Genomic DNA, 22,708 nt, shown 5'->3' on the forward strand with positions numbered 1-22,708 from the left:
TGTGGGAGCCAACATGGGTATCCAGTTCCCGCTGTTGGTTATTGACCAGAGAGATGTCTCGGCCATGTCTGCATTATTCCCGAGCCTGTAGGGTCTAAACACTTAAGGTTCGATGATGCTAGGGTTATAGGGAAAGTATGTACGCGGTTACCGAATGTTGTTCGGAGTCCCGGATGAGATCCCAGACGTCACAAGGAGTTCCGGAATGGTCCGGTGGTGAAGATTGATATATTAGACGGAGGGTTTTGGAGTCCGGAAGTGTTCCGGAGGTACCGGGTGATGACCAGCATGACCGAAAGGTGTTTCGGGAGCCCCGGTAAGTGTTGGTGGGCTTCATGGGCCAAGGGAAGGGGGCAAACCAGTCCACTAAGGGGCTATGCCCCCCCTCACCTATTCCCACGTGACCAGGGGGTTTGGGGCGCCCCATCTAGGGTTCCCACCTCCTGGCTTGGGGGCCAAGTCACCCAAGGGGGAGATCCCATCTGCCCTGGCGGCCGCCCCTCCTAGGGGAAACCCTAGGGCGCCTCCCCTTGCCCTTTCCCCTATATATAGTGGAGGTTTTGGGGCTGCACAACACACGAGTCTCTCTCCCAAGGCGCAGCCCTACCTCTCTCCCTCCTCGTCTCTCGTAGTGCTTGGCGAAGCCCTGCAGGAGTACCACACTCCTCCACCACCACCACGCCGTCGTGCTGCTGCTGGACGGAGTCTTCCCCAACCTCTCCCTCTCCTCTCCCTCTCTCCTTGCTGGATCAAGGCATGGGAGACGTCACCGGGCTGCACGTGCTTTGAAGGCGGAGGCGCCGTTGTTCGGCGCTTAGATCGGAATCGACCGCGATCTGAATCGCTACGAGTATGACTACCTCATCCGTGTTCTAGTAACGCTTCCGCTCAGCGATCTACAAGGGTATGTAGATGCACTCCCCTTCCCCTCGTTGCTAGATTACTCCATAGATTGATCTTGGTGATGCGTAGAAAATTTTAAATTTCTGCTATGATCCCCAACATATACTGCTTTCAGGAAGTTCGCATCGGTAAAAGGTATTTATTCAGCTCCAAACTGTCATCAAGCCTGCATGAAATTTTGTGTTCCATTTTGGAACAGTTTACTCTCATGAGTGGGTTTGTGCTGCTGTTACTGCAGTCCCTTGTCCCGATGGAAGACTTGGCTTCTTCAGTGAGCATGCTCCAATACTACACTACCATTCAACCTAGTGTGAGGTAATCTCGTTCTTCCTTGACGTGGGTAGTAAGATATTCTTTTTGGTGCTTCCATGTTAGCTGATCTTCTACCCGTGTAGTTGTTTTTGCCTTATGTCTTTATGTGTTGTGATTGTCCACATTGGCAGAGAGTTATGTCATTTGTGATTTGGACTATGAGAGGTTAACGTTGCATTGTTTTACTAGCTGAAGCTGGGGAATTTCGGGCTTTGTTTGATGGTGTTGCTCCTCTTCCGAGGAAGATACATTTAGAGGAGACTCGAGAAGACATGAAAGCTGCGGCCAAATTGCAATGGTAATTGATTAACATTAAATGTCCAAAGCGCAATATCATCAGTAGTCAATAAGAGTAATTTGCTATCAGCATTAATTCATCCATGACTATGAGATATATTAACTCTTGAAAATGTCGAACTGGGTAGCATTTTTTGTGACTTATCAGTTTTGAAGGATAGCTAGAGACTATTGATTTTAAATCGTCGACACATGATTTGCTTTATACAAACGATGTTTGGGTGCATTTCACTTTGAGAGTTGTTGCCAGTTTTTGAATATGAATATTCTCACTTGCTAGCACATGTTATAACATGTCAAGTTGATTCCTATCAGTCAAATATAATCTTGTGGAGAAGTATGATAATATTCTAGAGCAATCTGGCTGCATGAACTAATACATGTTCCTGCGAAATGTTTACTTGTTTCTGTCTGGGAAAGAAAAAATTAATACATTATATATTCAGATGATTTTAGAAGAAGTACCACCTTGGTGAAATATCATATAACATTCTCTAGAAACATTTTCCTAATCCTACAATCAAAGCATGCTAATGGTTTATATTTTGTGTTGCTGCATGCTTAGTATCCTTTACTTTTGACCACATATTGCTCAATGATGGTACCCGAACAAAATCACATGTTATGAAAATGATCGAGGGATACGAAACTGTACCGTTCAAGTCAAAATTTAATGAGTGGCCACCAACTCCTGATTTGAAATTGTCGTCTGAGGATGGAAGAGGCAAAGTTGCAGGTTGCTATCTACAAATTATAATGCTTGGTACTATGGATTGCTAGAAGGTTCATATCACATATATTTACATTTTCTAACACTGGCATTTTTCATCACAGTATTAGGATGAAATGGAATTTCCATTCGCCAAAAAAGAAAATAGAACAAATGAAATTGGCTTGCAGATTCAGTTTTCATTTGCACGTTATCAAAGTTAATACTTGTTAAAATAGGTTAGCTTGGAATGATATGTGTTTCTGTAGTCTCTCTATTGCTTATGGTTTTGAAGTACATATCTAGCTATTTTTGAACATACATGAGTGACAATAAGGTACTCCCTCCATTCCTAAATATAAGTCTTTGTAGAGATTTCACCATGAACCACATACTGATGTATATAGATGCATTTTAGAGTGTAGATTCACTCATTTTGCTCCGTATGTGGTCCATAGTGAAATCTCTACAAAGACTTATACTTAGGAACGGAGGGAGTATATAGCTTTCCTTGGTCATCATGGAGCATAACCGTTGTACAATTATCAATGTATGAAAAAGGGCAGCCCGGTGCATGTAGCTCCCGCTTCTGCAGGGTCCGGGGAAGAGTCCGACCACTTTGGGTCTATAGTACGCAGCCTTTCCCTACATTTCTGTAAGAGGCTGTTTTGAGGACTTGAACTCGTGACCTCATGGTCACTAGGCAGCAGCTTTACCACTGCGCCAAGGCTCCCCTTCATAGTTATCAATGTATGAATGATATAAAATTTGGTGAACTGTAGAGTTGGTTTCATGCTTTCATAAGATACTGAAATTAGAGCTTCAGCTTATATTTGGTGAGCAGACACTTTTTGAAAATCGACAGCTGAAGGTATAAATGCCCTTGGTCCACGGTTGTGATTTTCTTCAAGCTCAGTACAGAAGTTTCTTATGTGTTTTTGGTTCACCTTCGCCCGTCCTGACATTCATCACAATAAAATATTTTACTTACAGTTGTATACATTGTTAGTCTGTTTTTTTGTTCATTTCAGAAGCTTCAAATATTATGGTTAGCGGTGTATTGGTGTAGAATCCTCGAAGTTTTCAAGTATTTTAGTCTCCCTTTTTTGCAGTACTAGAATGTCTTATGGTGCATTTTCTTCTGCAATCTAATATATGGAACTGTTCTATTGCTCTTTTGGACTGACTGTCTTAACGCTGAAGTAAGAATCTTATCATACATAGACGTTTTCTTTATTTAAGATAAGGATACACTCTTGCATGTAAAATCTGGATAGATTCCCTGCCCTGAGTATGTTGTTTCGTATCCTTTAATTAAGACTTTCACTCTTAATAAATATATGATGCTTAACTATGATCTCTTGTCATCAGGCAATTTTTTTGTGCACAATAATAATCATATCAGTAAATGGTACTCCCTCTGATCCAATAAAAGCATTGTGGCTTTAGTTCAAATTTGAACTAATGCTGAACTAAAGCCATGACACTTTCATTGGATCGGAGGTAGAATGTTATTTTATTCTTACTCTCACCTTCCATGTGCATGCTAGGTATCTTGCCATTCAGGTCCAACGAATCACTAGGTAATTATACGTTGTTCTGGGTTAGATCAACTTGTTCCTGGGTGTCTGAAAGGGAAAGGGCAGAACTGGTGGGGAGTACAGCCGACTAAAATCCATGAAGCATTTGTGTTGGGTACATCAAGATGAAGATCAAGAGAATTCCGGTGAAAGGCATCATGCTGATTTTGATGTGGAAATGGATGATGCCAAGCCTCTAGAGGACTCTGAAAGTTTTCTTTTTTGTTTGGTTCCTTATTTGTGGCCTCATGAGGCCCCTTTCTTCAGCTAAACTGAATCACTTCATGTTAGCTTGTCTTCACTTTTGGATTAACTATAATGCATCGTCTCACTCGTTTATGCTCCATGGGTGAGTGGTACATATCATCCTTTAGGTGTACTCAAACTTAAATAACAGGTGTACCCCCGAACTCAAATAATATTGTACCTGTAAGTTTGATCAATGTAGTACTAATAGATCCTAATGTTATAGAATACACTCATATTGATGCACATGAATGAAACTGAGGACCAAACATGACAGCTGAATGTGTTGAGACAAGATAAGTGCGCACAGGCCCGTAATAAGTGGTGCCACCAGGTGGCGCCCCAACCACTAGTACATACATTATGTACGGAAAACCATGGCTTGCGCCGCGGATTTGCATGTGTACACGCATGCATGCACGTGAGTATCCATTAATCGTCCACATGTGTTGTATTTTTCAACTTTATATAATGAATATGAATATGTGGTTTCTTTCACAAAAAATATCCATTAAAGGTTATGATATATCATGTGATACCTTAAAATTCCCTTCCTTTCCCTAGATATGAGCACTTGTTTTTTGTCAGCTATAAAAGGCATTATATGTAAAACAACCCAATTTTTCTTCCAAATTTTGAAATCTTAACAATAAGATAAACTAGTAGAACGATAAAATAGTAGAACACTCGCGTGTTGCTATGGTCTACAATGCATGAATATAAATAAATCAAATGAAGGATTAAAATTGTTTTCAAGGTTGAAGCTCATTTCTCCTACTACGGGCGGGTTAGGACATCAAACAGGCTCCTATCGGCTCCCCAAAATGCAACCGTCTAAATGGGGGGAATGTGGTTGTCTGAACTATCCATCATGTTATCTCCAACACGCATTTCCATCATAAAATCCTCACCCTAGGACGCACCCTACCATTTTCCTGCCGGACCCTCCCTTCATACTTGGTTTCCCACTATAACGGGACATTTCTCGCTAGAGCCCTCTCCTTTAAAACCATGACGCACACCTCACCCTTTTCATGGAGCCCTCTCTCCCCACGTACCACCAAGGAGGAGTCTCCCGTCAACTGCTCCGCTCCCTGCTCTGATCCCCTCCCCCCCATGTTCATGCTAATCCGCCCCCGCCATCAATGGGGGAGGAGCTGTGCTTTGCTCGTGACGCCCCCCCTCCCCCAAGCCAATAGGTAGATCCAATGTCTCCAAAGCCATTGCCTTGTTGTAAAATACATATGAATCTCGTGCATTACCACAAAAATAATAATATGATGTTCGTTGTTGGGCATGCAACTAAGAGCATCTCTAGCAGACCTCGTATAAGTGGTCAAACCTACAAAATAACCTTTTTCACAGTTCCAGTTAAAAAAGGGCCAAACAGACCCCTTAACATCGTCCGACCCTTAAAAAATTTAAGGGGCCCCTGAACGCAAATCCGAAACCCTCATATATACAGTTTTGAAGGCAATTTTGTCAGGGCCCTGCATACCAGTCAACGTTGGCGGTTGAGGAATCTCTGTTCCCGCCAACGCCATGAAGCTCGCCCGGCCGCCGTTCCCGTCCGCCACCCAGCCGCCCATTCGCCCGGCCGCCGCGCCAGGTCGCCCGCGTGGATGCGAGCAAGCTAGCTAGCTGAATCGATGCGAGCTAGCTAGCTAGCTACGGCCGCACTAGCTAGCTAGGTAGCTACGTCCGTGCTAGCTAGCTAGCTGAGTCCGGCCGCGCACGCCCGGCCTCCGCCCACGCGTCGTGGCCGTCCCATGTCTCTCTCCTCCACTTTGGCCGTGTCTTCCTCGTCCGTACGTCGGTCGCCGGTTGATTTCAAATTGGCGTGAGAAGAGGAAGAGAAAGAGGTATATTCGGAGAATATTCTCTTTTACGGGTTGATTATATGGGGTCTGAGTCTGACCTCGTCCGCACCGGCCTCCATATGCACTTTTCCACGAACTGCAAAACACTTGTGCGGGTTGGGATTTTGCGGGGTCTGCTAGAGATGCTCTAATACATCACCCTGTCTGTTATTAACTCTTGAAGCACCCAACCAATACATTTGCCCTTCTATCCTAACCAAAAAATTGTACGACTTGATGAAAAAAATATTCTCAGGAGGAAGAACTGACATACACAAAAATGCATAAGAGACGAAAGTAAATACTTTAGAAGAAAGTGTGGAAGGTCAAGATAATAGTTGAAGAAGGAAACTAAAATAGAAGAAAGAAACGAATAGGGCCCAACCGGGTTCAAACCAGTGACCTATTGATCTGCAGTCAATTGCTCAACCACTGAGCTATGGACCCATTTCTGTTTGACCCTAAATAAATAATTTCACAAGCAAATAGATAGATGGTGCATTCATATCCTTGTGTTCAAATATTAATTGGTTCACTCTTTATTGTCAATGCAAAATGAATATCAATTTGTATCCTTGCAGATATAGATATGGGTTAGAGCGCTAGTTAAGAACTTACACATACTCATATCAGCTGTATATGCCATCATAAATTAGGTACACATACTTCAACCTGCCCTCATGGATTGCCAGTTCCAGCTTTTATGTAAGATGCTATTTTTGGGTTATGCCATTCTTAGATTCTGTTGAAGGGGCCTAATTGGAGAAATGTCCTACGTGTCTAAAACTGCGTATATCAGTCTATCACGCTACACAGAATATACAATGCATAATTGCCTTAATTTTGAAGTAATTGAGAACTATTTCAATAGCAGTAACCATCTAATGTAAGCATAACAGTTCACACAAAGAAGAATCAACATGACAAAAAAATGCATAACGGATGAAAAGGGAACTATTTGAATAGCGGTGTCCATCTAATGTAAGCATAACCGTTCTCACAAAGAAGAATCGACATGACAAAAAAATGCAAAACGGATGAAAAGGGAAGTAATTGAGAACTATTTGAATAGCGGTGACCATGCAATGTAAGCATAACAGTTCTCACAAAGAGGAATCGACATGACAAAAAATGCATAACGGATGAAAAGGGAATAAATCTAGATATGGTTAAAACTTCAAAGTGACTACTTGTGACGCAAGTGTGGAAGGCCAAGACAGTAGTTGACAAAGAAATAAAATTAGAAAAATAAAACAATAGGGCCCAACCGGGTTCGAACCAGTGACCTATTGATCTGCAACAAAAACGGTTGGCCCATAGCGTAGTGGTAGCTCTACCACTTCGCCATGGATCTATCGTTGTCGTTGTTGTTGTCGTTGGTCATACATATATGTGAAACCATCTATGAGCTGTGTGTATCAATATTGGGTGCTAACGGCCTCTAGTCATATTCGAATCCCTTGTTGTGTATTTTCACTCATATGCCTTATAATGTATTCTGTTGCGTATTTCTCTATAAACAGGAAGTAAAGGAGTTCAGGGTGCGCAGTCTGGCCCTGTGCTATGCAGAGAGTCAAAATTGCCATCGAGGCGGCAAAAGGTATGGATACCTACATGAGAAGGTTCAGCCTTCAATCATCCATCGGGACATCAGATCAAGCAATGTGCTTCTGTTTGAGAACTTCAAGGCGAAAATTGCAGAATTCAACCTCTTAAATCAAGCTCCCGATATGGCAAGCACGTCTCCATTTGAATCATGTATTAAGGACATTTGGATATCATGCGCCAGAGTAATTTCTAATTCATACTAATACATTTTTGCATGTTGGTCAATACCTTGCATTAACATAAGTCAACTACAGTTGTTCCAGATCACAAGTCTCGAAAAAAGTTAGATATAATAAAATTTTATTGCAAAAGTAAGTATTGCTATGATTTTGGTTCATGATGATGTCAATGTGGTAGGGCCCATCTTTAAATGACAGCTGCTTCGAAATGTTTAATATGCTGTTTGGATGAACTAACTTTTAGATTCTCCTCGTCACCACGTGGCTGGCTATCATACACGTTTTATGTTCAGCTGGTTGATTCCTATTGACTTCAACCCACTTTTTGTCTATGTCTATGAATGTTTGACTGCCGGTTCTCGTAAATTGTAACTGCTTAAGTAGCAATAGATTCAAGGGGTTCATATTCAATAGACAACACCGGAACAAGCTTAAGTGACATGACCTGCATACTATCATAGCCAAAGTAAGCCTGCCGTGGATTTGGTGGCCCATCATGGCAGGGAAGCATTCTTGTTTCATGCACCCAACAAATAAACACTGCAGCATAGTTCTGGGAACCTGCTGATCAAATAAGAATGGACCAAATGTAGTGAATTAAAGAACTTTCTGATTTGAACCCCACGATGTACACATGTATCAATAGAGTGGATGCCCAAATCGATGCACCAATATGGTGCACAGCTTGGCACGTATCATCTAGAATATATCTTAAAACCATTATTGTGCTGCAAGAACCACCATTTTTCAGATTCGCAACAAAAAAACACACCATTTTTCATGTTATATGATAAGTCGACGAGTGCGAACCAACCTGTGGTTGGATGGTTGAGGGACTGTGGTATCCCCAACCCACTAGGGTTCAAATCCTGGTGCTTGCATTTATTCCTGGATTTATTTCACGATTTTCGGTGATGCGCATTCAGTGGGAGGAGACATTCCCGTCGATGACGAGGTGCCTACGGTGACTTCGTAAATTTCAAGATGATATGCTGGCTCAGTTTTTCGAAGGTGCTCAAAGGGATAGTGTGTGTGTGCGTTCATTAGGGTGAGTGTTTGCGCGTGTATATGAGCGCTTGCGTCTTTACTGTGTTAAAAAAAATGATGAGTCGACGAGAATGGAAACACGTCACGCCTCGACCATTTCCCACCAATGTATCATTACTCTGATTCTTTTCCAGACGACTCGATTTTGTCCCACTCGTCGCATTAAAATCCACTCATCAAGTTGCAACGACTCTATCAAAGTATTCCATGCCATTGATGCAGACCATACTCGTCCTCGACACCATGGCTGAAACCGCGAATAGATTCAGAGTTCCCTTGCGATGCTACTTAACAAGTTCGACTTCTTGGTGCTTAAAGTTTAAAATATGTAATAAAACCAATAAAGAAACACATACATGCCCTTTTTTATTCGTTAAATTTTGGTGCCACATCAGCCCTGAAAGTGGGCCCGTCTATCATATTTGGCATCAAACGGTTCTCAATTGACTAGTTGGTGCTTTCGGCAACTCGATTACGAAAATCAATGTTTTTGGCAAACTTTTATGAAAACGGTGGGTTTCTGCATCGAGCAACGCAATTGTGGTGGTTTTTGACAATGTACTCTTTATGTAGATATGTGTATGCTATGATGCACCTTAAAGCAAATAGAAAATGTTCATACTACAACAACTAGATTAGCATCGTCAAGTTTTCTTGCATGGGACAATCCATGCAACTGGCAACTTTTCCCATAGGGTATGAGATGCTCATCATGACCAATGTAAACAACTGGCAACTACTTGCCCCTTATACCGCGGAAGATGTTCGCAAGGCTTTATTTGATATTGGGGACTTAAAAGCTCGAGGGCTAGATTTCTACAGAAGGTTATGGCCCATGCTGGGGAGGACCTAATTGAGGAGGTTCTGAAAGGAATCAACACACTATCCCGAATAGTTGGAATGATACGGCGATCGTGATGATTCCTAAGATTAATACACCAGAAAAGGTAACACAATTTAGACCGATTAATTTATGTAACGTGGTATACAAAATAATTGCAAAAATGGTGGCCACTCGATTGAAGGTTTTTTTACCAGAAATTATTATTCCAACACAGAGTGCATATGTACCGGGAAGATTGATAACAGATAATATTTTAGTGGCCTATGAATGTTTTCACACAATCAAGAACAAAAGATAAGGTAGAGAGGGCTTGTGTGCTATAACACTTGACATGCACAAAGCATACGATAGAGTCGAGTGGCCTTTTTTGAAGGAGATTATGTTGAGATTGGATTTTCGTCAAAAATGGGTGAATTTGATTATGCAATGTGTCTCAACTGTTGAATACATAGTAAAGATCAATGAAGAGGAAAGTGAGAGCTTCACACCTACTAGAGGGTTGAGGCAGGGTGATCCACTATCACCATACCTCTTTTAGCTATGCATAGAGGGGTTGAATGCCTTGCCGACGCATGCCGAGGACAACGAAAACATATCAGGAGTTAAAGTCTGTACAGACGCCCCACCGGTCACAAATCTTCTCTTTGCGGATGATTCAATGATCTTGATGAAAGCCAACCAAAATAATGTGGCGGCCCTGAAATCAACATTAGATTTATATTGTACGGCGTCAGGACAGCTGGTAAGCGCGGAAAAGTCAAGTATCTTCTTTAGTCCTAATACAACGGTAGAGATCAGACAGGAAATGTGTACAATGCTGAATATAATGATAGAGGAAATGAATGACAAATACTTGGGCTTGCCAGCAAATGTGGGTTGATAAAACAGACTGCTTTAAATTTCTGATTGAACGAATTGTTAAGAAAAATAGTGGTTGGAAGGAAAAATTACTGTCTATCGGGTGAAAGTAGATCCTGCTCAAGGCTGTGATCCAAGCCATACCTACCTATGAAATGTCGGTCTTTAAAATTCCAAAAAAATGTAAAGAAATCATTGACACAATTGCTCATTTCTGGTGGGGAGACGAGGAGAACCAGAGGAGGATGCACTGGATGGCCTGGTGGAAAATGTGCGTATCAGAAAACCAAGGAGGAATGGGATTCCATGATATCCACTGCTTCAACCTAGCTTTGCTCGCCAAACAGGCATGTCATCTCATTGATAATCATGATTCCTTGTGTGCTACTATTCTGAGGGCCAAGTACTATCCTGATGGCGATTCGATGAAGTCCAAGCCAAAGCATGACGCTTCCTTCACCTGGCAAAGCATTATGGCAGGCATAACTACTCTGAAATGTGGCTATATTTGGCGAGTGGGGAATGCACATAACATCCATATTTGGGAAGATGCTTGGATCCCAAGCTGTGCCACTAGGAAGATTGTGACCCCTAGGTGGGATGTAACGCCCTCGATGCGGCTATATCTCCCACGTGTCGAAGCACGACTTAGAGGCATAACCGCATTGAAAGCAATGTCGCAAGTGAGGTAATCTTCACACAACCCATGTAATACATAAGGGAAAGGGATACATAGTTGGCTTACACTCGCCACGTCACACAATACATGAGTAAATCAGTACAACATCCAAATACAATCAAGGTCCGACTACGGAACCAAAATAAAAGAAGACTACCCCAAATGCTACACGATCCCCGATCGACCCCAATTGGGCTCCACTACTGATCAACTGGAAAACGAAACAAGACTACGAACACGATCTTCAACTAGCTCCTCCTTGAGCTGGGTTGCGTCACTTGCACTGTAACATCGTCGGCACCTGAAACTGGTTTTGGATGTATCTGTGAGCCACGGGGACTCAACAATCTCACACCCTCGCGATCAAGACTATTTAAGCTTATAGGTAGGGAAAAGGTATGAGGTGGAGCTGCAGCAAGTGACTAGCATATATGGTGGCTAACATACACAAATGAGAGCGAGAAGAGAAGGCAAAGCATGTTCGAGAAGTATGATCAAGAAGTGATCCAAATCTACTTACGTCAAGCATAACTCCAACACCGTGTTCACTTCCCGGACACCACCAAAAAGAGACCATCACGATTACACACGTGGCTGATGTATTTTAATTAAGGTCAAGTGTCAAGTTCTCTACAACCGGACATCAACAAATTCCCATCCGCCCATAAACGTGGGCACGGCTTTCGAAAGTTCAAATCCCTGCAGGGGTGTCCCAACTTAGCCCATCACAAGCTCTCACGGTCAACGAAGGATATTCCTTCTAGCGGGAAGACCCGATCAGACTCGGAATCCCGGTTAGAAGACATTTCGACAAGGTAAAACAAGACCAGCAAAGCCGCCCGATGCGCCGACAAATCCCCATAGGAGCTGCACATATCTCGTTCTCAGGGCACACAGGATTGTCCAAACTTCCGGTAGGCCAACCCAGAGTTGCCCCTGGTGGTCACCGGCAGCTGACAGGCTGGACCAACACTCAGAGGAGCACTGGCCCGGGGGTTTAATAAAGATGACCCTTGGGCTCCGGAAACCCAAGGGAAAAGAAAAGGCTAGGTGTCGAATGGTAAAACCAATGTTGGGCCTTGCTGGAAAAGAAAAGAAAACGAACTGTCAAGGGGTTTCCATTATCACCCAACCGCGTAAGGAACGCAAAATCAAGGAACATAACACCGGTATGACGAAAACTAGGGCGACAAGAGTGTAACAAAACACCAGGCATAAGGCCGAGCCTTCCACCCTTTACCAAGTATATAGGTGCATTAATTAAATAAGAGATATTGTGATATCCCAACAATAAACATGTTCCAACAAGGAACAACATCAAGGAACAAACTTCATCTTCACCTGCAACTAACGGTTTGCTAGGACAAGGTGGGTTAGAGGCTGAACATGGCAATATGAGAGGCATGATAAGCAAGTGGTAGGTATCATAGCATAGGCATAGTAAAAGAGCGAGCAAACTAGCGAGCAAAGATAGAAGTGATTTCAAGGGTATGGTCATCTTGCCTGAGATCCCGCAAGGAAGAAGAACGAGTCCATGAAGAAGACAAACGGACATAGTCGACCGGATCCTCACAAACGCGACGTTATCGGAACCAACCTGAAGAAGAAACACCGGAAAGAAGCACACAACATAGTAAACAACCAACACATGAATATGGCATGGTATGCGGGATGCGGTATGCAATGCATATGCGTGATTCGGAAAGGAAATGATTGAACCTGGCCTCAACTTGGAAAACCAAGAGTGCCACTGGAAAGAGGAGTCGATTTCAGTCGAAATCGATATAAAGATCACCGGAAACGGATGCACGGATTGGAAATGGCAAGCAAAACAAATATGGCACAAAGCTGCGATTAACAGCACAAGGCCATCTAAATGCATCAAGAACAACAAGCTACTGCACTCTAACATAGCAACAAAATGAATGGCAGGGATCCACTCAAGATGCTTGACAAAAGATGAACACTGAGCTACGACTAATTCACTCAATAACAGGTTCAAACAAGCATGACAAAAGTGCAAAAGATAACAGGTTACAGACTTGGTGAAATTAGCAGCATATCAGGAATTTAACATCAGGAAGCAATGTTTAGAGCACGATAACAACATGTTACAGGAACATATCAAGGCAAAGCAAGGCATGGCATGAAGCTACTCAAAGCATATAACAAAAGTCCCTTACTGACCATAAGCCAAAAGGGATCAGAAAATACAATTGCAAGCATGTGAACATAGAAAATATCGTTAACAGATTCAGACTTAGTAGAAAATTGGAACATGGCAAAACAGATTAACAAGTAGGCATGTTTACGAGCTCGATGCACTCACCACAAAGTATTGCATGACAAACTAAGCATACACCCAGCAAGAAGACATGGCATAGAAGCTAGACATGGCAAGAACAACAACATAGCATGCATGGATCAATAACAACAACAAGCTTGGCAAAATCGCTAAACATGTAACAATCTGCCAGGAACATTTTATAGCAAAAGTAGAGCTCGAATGACTCAAGCTAGGGTGCTCCATAAATGCAACAAAGACATGGATGGATAGAGCACCACAATATCTACAAAACATCCTTACTCATCATGCTCAAAAGAGGCACAAATCACTAGGAATCAACATGAGCATATGGCATAAAAATAATGACAGGACAAGGACTTAGTGAAATTCTAAGTCCCTGAAATTAGCAACATTGAGTAAGCTACTTTGCATGCTTGTGCTAGTCACCACAGAGATCACAAAAATACATGGCATACACCCCTCTAAAGATGACATGGCATATAACAAAACACATGTAGAGCTCAGGATCATAGCATGCACACATTAATCATGGCAAAAATGACAAAAGTGCATTTGCTGGTAAAAATCTGAAACTAACAGAAACTAGCACTCTTCCAACAGCATTTCGGGCATCAAGATGAGCTCAAATGAAAATGATGCACTGAGATGGAATGATGTAATCATCGAGACGAACATTTTGATATGCTACACGCACGAATCAGATTAACGGATGCAGAGTTATGATGCGATGAAAATGCCCAAAAAATACTAGGGTTAGGGGCAAAAGTCAACCTCCCGGTTTCCAGATCTGGATCGGGCACGTCTCTCGAGGATCGCCGGAAAGACTGTTGCGGTAGCCGGAGCGGTGAGACGGCTCGCCGAAGAGGAACGAGGAAGCAGACCTGGTGGCCGGTGCAGGCACGCGAGGGCGGCTCCGGTGGTCGGCGTGCGGAGCGGCGGCCTCGGGCGCGACGCTCGCGGCGGCGCGGCGACCGGCGAAGGCGGCGAAGGCGCAGGCGGCGGGGACGCGGTGGCGCGCCGACGACGGAGGCGCGAGGAGAAATGCGGCGGGGTGGCTCGGGCGGCGCACAGCGACCTGCGGGCGGCGGCGACCGGGCCCGCGCGGGCCGGATCTGGGCCCCGCAGGCCGCACGGTGGTGGGAGGCGGCGGATGACAAGTGGCGTTGTGGGATTGGGCGCGCCGGCGGCTTGGCTGACATGGCGAGGCGGGATTGGCCGGAGTGAGGTGGCCAGCGGACGCGTCCGGTGCGGACGGACATGTCTGGCGGCGCGAGGAAGAGGAAGGCTAAGGTTAGACCGCGAATTTCGGAGGAGGGGTGTTTATATTGGTAGAGGGAGTTAGGAGAGTCCAAATGAGGTGCGGTTTTCGGCCACACGATCGTGATCGAACGACCGAGATGATGGAGGAGGTTTAGGTGGCTTTTGGGCCACTATGGAGGGGTGTTGGGCTGCAACACACACGAGGCCTTCTCGGTTCCTCGGTTAACCGTTGGAGCATCAAACGATGTCCAAATGGTACGAAACTTGACAGGCGGTCTACCGGTAGTAAACCAAGGCCGCATGACAAGTCTCGGTCCAATCCGAAAACGTTTAACACCCGCACACGAAAAGAGGTAGAAAGGGACACCGGGTGACATAGGAGCGCCGTAATGCAAAACGGACAACGGGGAAAATGCTCGGATGCATGAGACGAACATGTATGCAAATAAAATGCACATGATGACATGATATGAGATGCATGACACGCAAGCAAAGACAAGGCAACGACAGCGAATAACTGGAAGACACGTGGCACATCGGTTTCGGGGCGTTACAGGGGACAATTGTTATCAAAAGTGGGTGACTTTATTGACCCTTCCTCCAATAATTGGGATGAGGACCTGATTAGACAAACTATGTGTCCCATTGACGCACAACAGATTCTTTCAATCACACTTCCGCAACATGATATGACAGATTTCGTTGCCTGGAGTTATATAAAAAATGGTATGTTCTCGGTACGGTCTGCTTACTCTGTGGAGTGGAATTATCAGTATGGGAGTAAACTAAAATATCCTAATGGGATGGGGCGAATCACACCTAATCCTATATGGTGTCAAATATGGAAGTTATCTTGTCCGACAAAAGTAAAAAAAAAACTATATGGCGTACATTACATGGCACTCTCCCACATGTCGGGTAACACTCGCTAACAGACAAATGAAGGTCTCGCCTTCTTTCCCTAATTGCTCTCAAGGTTTAGAAGATACGAAACACATGATTGCCCCTTGTAGGAAATCAAAGTAGGTTTGGAAGAAACTTGGGATGGATGAGATTATTCATAAAGCTTGTGAGGTTTATCATGCTGGGGAGGCGATATTAGAATACCTTCTACTTCTTCCAGACGATGATTTGAGTATTATGGGGTACAAAAATGTACGAGAAATGATAGCTATTTTGTGACGCTCGCATAATTAAGCTACAGTGAACCTCCACTAATGATGCCACGTCACCTCAGTTACTGTTGATAAACTCTCGTTCGTTCAAAACCGAAACAAATTCAAAATTTAATTAAAGGCAAACATCAAAAGTTTTCAAACTTTAAAACTAAAATGTTCGGGTTGTGCCAAATAATGCATAGGTAATTATGGTGGTGGAACCAAACTTTGATAAAATGCTTCAAGGCTCTAAGATAATTAAAACAGTAGTTAAAACAATTAAATAAATGCCTATTGGATTTTATAAAATATTAAACTATGTTATTTTGGGTTGAGAATTAATGTGGCAGTAGTATATTTAGAAATACAAATTTAGGTGCTAGTGTTAATTTTTATAAAACTGAAATAAAAAGGAACTAAAAATAAAATATAAAAGAAATAGAAAACAAAAGGAAAAAGACAAAGGAAAAAAACTAATCTACTGGGCCTGTGGCCTGTTAGCCAAACAATCGGCCCACCTAACCCCTTCCCTTTTCTCCTGTTCACCCCCGTCGCCCTGGACGCACGCACTGCGTCCATGGCCGGGGATGGCCATGGGGCGGCCATCCGGTGCCCCCCGGCTCCTTTAGGTCGACGACGACCCCTCCCCGAACCCCCCTGATGAACCCTAGCTCACTCTCCCATCCCCCTGGCGCCGCTCTCTCCTTCCCCGCACGAGTCCGAAGCACCGCTGCCATGGCCTCCGTCGACCTCGCGGCCACCGTCGCCCCCACGCCTCGAGACCGCACCTAGGAGATGCGCTGGCATCCACTACATCCTCTACGAGGACTGATAACCCACAAGTATAGGGTATCGCAACAGTTTTCGATAAGTAAGAGTGTCGAACCCAACGAGGAGCTAAAGGTAGAACAAATATTCCCTCAAGTTCTATCGACCACCGATACAACTCTACGCACGCTTGACGTTCGCTTTACCTAGAACAAGTATGAAACTAGAAGTACTTTGTAGGTGTTGTTGGATAGGTTTGCAAGATAATAAAGATTACGTAAATAAAAAGTATGGGCTGTTTAGATAAAGAAACAATAAAGTAAATATAGTGAGTGTGGAAAGTGGTGGTAGGAGTTGTGAAATTGCCCCTAAGCAATTGACTACTTTACTAGACCGGTAGCAAGTATTATGTGGGAAAGGCCATTGCTAGCATGTCATCCCTTACTTGGAATTCTGTGCACTTATGATTGGAACTATTAGCAAGCATCTGCAACTACTAACGTTCATTAAGGTAAAACCCAACTATCGGGGATATACCCTGCGGTATGACCCGGCCGAACTTGGCGACTCACTAGAGACCTGGCTGGAGCTTGGCGACTCACTGGCGATCCGCCCGGACATGGCGGTTTACATGTAACCCGCATGGACATTGTGACTCACTGGAGACCCAGCGGACGGATCAGACGGACGACAAGGCCCAAGGCCCAGCAGGCCGGCTTATACTTTGGTGGGCCTGCTTAAGAGGAAAGGGATGACGAATATTTCCTTTACGAGGAAGCAAGACCCGGATTTGTATTCAACTTGTAAGAAAGGATAGACTAGTCCTAGTCCTACTAGGACTCCACATGTAACCCGCCCCTTCAACATATATAAAGGGGCAGAGCTCCCCGAAGAGGGACAGAAAATAATCTCGAGGGCTAGACACAAAGACCCGGCTTACCGGCGACTCCCTCATGATCATAATGAGACCTAGCCACAAACAGCATGTAGGGTTATTAGCGGATGATGTTTCTCGGGGCCCGAAGCTGTCTAAACCCTTGTCTTGTGTTGCGTCTCTCGATTCCGTTCAACCCCTATCAAGCTACTATATAGATGCGTTGGCCTCGCGACTAAGTCCTCACACTAAGGACATCTGCTGTGACAAAACCACGACAGTTGGCGCCCAACGTGGGGCCTGCGCATGGTGGTGTTGAGTTCTTGGAGGGATCTTTTCTAGGGTTTCGAGAAGTTTGCGATTTTCCGGATAAAGAAGAACCGGTTTGAAAAGATTGGCATCAACCTCAAGATTTATGATATGTAAAAGAGAAATTAGAGTTGCGAGCCGCCTGCCGCCGTCGTCTTGAGGTTCATCTGAAGAAGTTTTTTGAGCTGCCGAAACCAACAGGGAACAAGTTTTTGCGGCGACTTACTAAGATAGCGGTTCGACGAATCTGCCGACTCACTTAAAGATCAAGGACTCGCCAAGTACTATTTTATCTAAAACCAAGAGATTCCATGGTGGATTATTGGCTGCGCGCACTGACAAAAGCATCAAGATGAGACATCTGACGAGCGATTCAGAGACCAAGGTGTCAAACAATTAGAGTCAGAAAAATCGCCGAGACCGAGATTAAGCTTTCCGCTGCAAGTTTCCTTTCTCGGATTGCGGGATGGATATACCAAGAACGACTCGAAGCAATCCTGCGCTGTGGTCAGATTGCCGTAGTCCTTGTTTTTCTCCAATAGGCCAAACTAGTACACGCACATGCAGGGATCGGTCCCGCTGCGCTGTCCTCACGAGAAGCCTGAAGACGCCTCTGTTCGTACGAGACAACAATGACAATCGTATTACTTCAGTTATTACTCTGCCACGTGATGGTGAGGTTGATCTACCACTCCAAAATTTTTACTTACCAAAAACTGCTGCATGGGGAGGCGATCAAGACAATCCATCATGATGCTAGCTATTGTTGCTAATACGCAAGTGGTCAAAACACGTGAAGTCAGATGATGGGACTCGACCTTCACGGCCTCGCCCTACTGTTCGCTCCGGACCGAAAGGCCTTAAGTCTCCGCTTCTATTTCTGTTCCGAGTCGCTGCCGGTTTTTTCGCTCGACCCGCCACCGGAGCACCTCCGAGCCGCTACTTCATGGCTGCCGCGCCGCATCACCGGGTGGCTGCTGTTGCGGTCACGGCCGCGCCATATGCCGCCCGGCTGCCTAAGCCTCGCGCCACCACTGCCGTTTCATCTTTGCCGTGGGCCGCCGCGCCGCTGCAACCTTGAGCCGCCAGACCCAGGGCGAGTCATTTTTTCTGCAAGCCTCTGCACGCGCGAGTCCTCTGGTTTTCTGCGGCCTTCGAGTACCTCGGCTCTGCCAAAGACGCCGACGCCTCTGGAGCAGGTTGCCATTTTAAATAATGTGAGGCTATACTAGTCCATCGTTACTACTATTTAGTCTGCATATGAATCATCTGTCTAAAGGGCATAATCTATCATCCAGATAATCAGGTGATATTCATCTAAGCTTGTTTTATTGGTTTTCATCAAAGAACAATCACTTTGGTCTATATATTTTTATGTGCAGCAAAGGAGGTGCCATGTTGTGCCTATAAAGCGTACGTCAGCACCATCACGCACCGGCATCTGTGCCCGCTTACTGATGGAACAAGTGTGCGCAAGTCATTGCCCGTGCAGCTTAATCTACGTCAACCCGCCGGAGCCGCGTTGAGCCGCCCTTGCCGCTTTGAGCCGCTGAGGTTATATTAAGTTGTCGGTCTGCCTGAGCCGCCGAAACTATAATAAGTCGCTGGTCTGCCTGAGTCACCTCTATCACGATAAACGGATCATCCGTCGTCCAAACAAATCAGGTGATATCCATCCAAATTTGTTTTATTAGTACATGTTGTTTTTGTTAAAGAACAAGTTTATCTTTGCCTTGGTCTGCAATATTATTTATGCAGGGCAATTATTTATGACAAAAAGTGATATTATATCGCGGAGATGGAGGCATGCCAACATCTTTTGGCACAGGTGGTCGTCGTTACTCAACAGACTCCCGCACCGGCTTACAACGCCGTGGCCGTCTCTCGCGACCACGCCGGCTTACAATAAGGAGGACAACTTGCCCGTCCACACTGGCTTACAACGCCATGACCGGTTCATCTGTCTATGCCGCCTCTGATGTTACGATCGTCTTTACCGTCCGTCTCTCGCGGCCTGGTCTACATCGACACACCGAGCCGCACTTGTCTGGATGAGCTGTTTATTGAGTATGAGCAAGTCACTACTTGGGAAGCCCGGTTTTCTTCCAACAAATTAGAGGCAAATTATCATATATTATCAGCCGTCGTCTGCACTGGATGGTTCAATGGGCAGATGCACAAGTCGCCGCCACTGCAGTTTGGTTAACTTCAAACAGCCAGTTGGAAGGAACCATTGGCCGAGTTGCTGACACGGCTCATACGGGATCATTTACAACCCGCCGCAGTCACCTCAACCTTCTGTGGATTCACATCGTGCTATCAACGCCAATTATGTATACCTTCTGCTATGATCAAATATGGAGAATCTCAAGCCAACTCTTCGAGTCATCTTGAGACTCAGGGGCTACAATGGTATGACTAGGCAAAATTAGCCGGTTTCAATGAATTCAAGAATTCCGGGTCATTGAAGGGAAAACTAACCTGGGCCCCGGAGATTACTGCTAGATCGATGAAAATTTAAAAGCCGTCAGAAGATTTCCGACTCAAAATAAGGACTCTGGTTTAAAATCCGGTTCAAGAGACATCTTTCTCCCACAAAGCACTGAAGCTCTCAAATCCGGTTCAAAAGCCGGCCCAGGGTAAATTTGTCCCTCACAAATTTTTGAAGCTCTCAAATCCGGTTAAAAATCCGGCTCAAGGTAAATTTGTCCCTCACAAATTTTTGAAGCTCTCAAATCCGGTTAAAAATCCGGCTCAAGGTAAATTTGTCCCTCACAAATTTTTGAATCTTTCAAATCCGGTTTAAAGTTCCGGTTCAAAAAGAATTGATCTCTCGCAAATTCGAGTTCTAAGAAAATTTAAAGGTTACCAAAAAGAAACTTGCTGCCATGATGCGCGGTTCAAACATAGGTATCCTGCCTTACGACTTATCTTATTATGGTCACTTGGGGGCTTCCTGCTCATCGAGCATAGCTGTCGGTACCCTCTTGATCGGTGCAATACTAATATATGGTCACTTGGGGGCTTCCTGTTCAAACATAGGTCGTATTCGAACCAAAGAGGACATAGCTGTCGTAACCCTTTTGATCGGCGCAAAGCCAAACTCACTAGGGGGCTTCTTGATCGTATCCGAATCATAGCTTAACCCCTTTTGGGTCCGACTTGGATCGTACTCGAATCAGGGTCGTTAAAAACCTCTCAAGGTCATTTGGGGGCTTCCTGTTCAAACATAGGTCGTATTTGAACCAAAGAGAACATAGCTGTCGGTACCCTCTTGATCGGCGCAACGCCAAAGCCACTGGGGGCTATATGATCGTATTTGAATATTAGCTCAACCCCTTTGGAACAGTTTTCTGATCGTATACGAATCAGAAGCCTTAAATTTTTTAAGTCTTTTTTGCGAACAATTTTGGGTTTGACTTGAGACCTTTTTTGGATTATATCTCAAATGTATATAAGTGTTTTATGCTTAACCCGGGTTGACTTTTGACTATAAGTCGCTAGCTTATGACAATCATCATCTATGTGGAAGCATTGGCTTCTAAGGATTGGGTTATCACCCTTACTGCACAGGTCATGTAAACCGGCAGTACAAATTCAATATCACAGTGGTTATATGTGAGGTATTATGACCCGCCCTGCGGCAAACCGCCAAGGGTTCTTGTGATCTACTTGTGTGCAGGGTAAGACTACATTTGGGTGGTTACCCGCCCTGGCTCTTAACGTTAAGTCGCTAGGGCATATGTTGTTTAAACTCTGTGCAGGATTTGCAGAACTATGACTTATATAAATGCTTCAATCCAAGCTCATCATTGAAATTGGTGTCTCAAAACGGTTATCAATTATTGATTTTCTCAAGGGCTATAGGCCACTAGGTTGCAAAAATTCCGGCTTACAATGAATGCGCATTAAGTCGTCATCGGCCAAGAGCCGCTAGGTATTTAAACTCTGGATCTACTTGTCAACTGATGAGGTATTCAAATCTTTAATAGCCAAAACTGGCTGGATTTTCATGATGATATTGAATGATTGAGGTTTTTCGTACCGGATTATATTATTCAAATCTTGAATAGCCAACATGGCTGGATTTCTATTGTGATTATCAATAAACAGTGTTATGATTGAGGTTTTCAAAGCCTCTTTAGCGCAACGGCTATTATTTTTATCAATGGGCATGATTTATTTTACAATGGAGGAAATAGTCCCGAGTCGCTGCAGGCTTACGACCCGGCACTTGGGGGCTACATTGTTCAAATCGAGATTACATCGAATATACAAGTCCCATGTCACTGCCAGCATGCACCATGGCACTTGGGGGCTAATGCAAAGTCATTTTTTGCTCAATTTATTAAAGACCCGACTCATCACATTTTAAATGAGTCGGCCCTTGAGGGCTACCAATTGCTCCTGTCGGAAATTCAAGGTACACAAGCCTTAATCCATTATATTGAAAGATCCATTATTCAGTTGTTAGAGTAAAAAGCTCTTAACCTTGTGGACGTGGGTTCAAGCCCCATGGTGGAGATTACATCATTTGATGGTATTATCAATGAACCATATACAAATTGCCAGCTCAGTAATATCTTATTGAGCCGGCCCTTGGGGGAAACACGTTGTTGCTCAAATTTACATGATCATATTTACAAAGTCCATGCTCATTATTGCATAATGACCCGGCCCTTGGGGGCTACACTGGTTGAAATCTTTATGAGCATAAGGCAATTACAAAGTTCCAGGTTGCTGCAAGCATGACAACCCGGCACTTGGGGGCTACAGGTGATATGCATATAAGGGAGGAATAACTTCAAATTATCAGTTTTGAGTAAATTAGATTGACCCGACATCACCAATAACTATGACCCGGCGTCGGCAACAATTATGACCCGGTACTATCAATATTTACAAATCGGA

General features: G+C 44.2%; 1 long non-coding RNA gene and 1 other non-coding gene across 2 annotated transcripts; one reads left to right on the forward strand and one right to left on the reverse strand.

The window, feature by feature from the left end:
- Positions 1–1,046: 1,046 nt before the first annotated feature.
- LOC125554371 lies at positions 1,047–2,387 on the forward strand. Its single transcript, XR_007304381.1, has 2 exons — positions 1,047–1,218; positions 1,405–2,387. It is a non-coding gene; the product is annotated as an uncharacterized LOC125554371 (long non-coding RNA).
- A 3,894-nt stretch (positions 2,388–6,281) lies between these two features.
- On the reverse strand, positions 6,282–6,353 carry TRNAC-GCA. Its single transcript has one exon. It is a non-coding gene; the product is annotated as a tRNA-Cys (tRNA).
- Between the last annotated feature and the right edge of the window lie 16,355 nt (positions 6,354–22,708).

This window comes from Triticum urartu, chromosome 4, assembly GCF_003073215.2.
Source record: "Triticum urartu cultivar G1812 chromosome 4, Tu2.1, whole genome shotgun sequence".
NCBI lineage: Eukaryota > Viridiplantae > Streptophyta > Magnoliopsida > Poales > Poaceae > Triticum > Triticum urartu.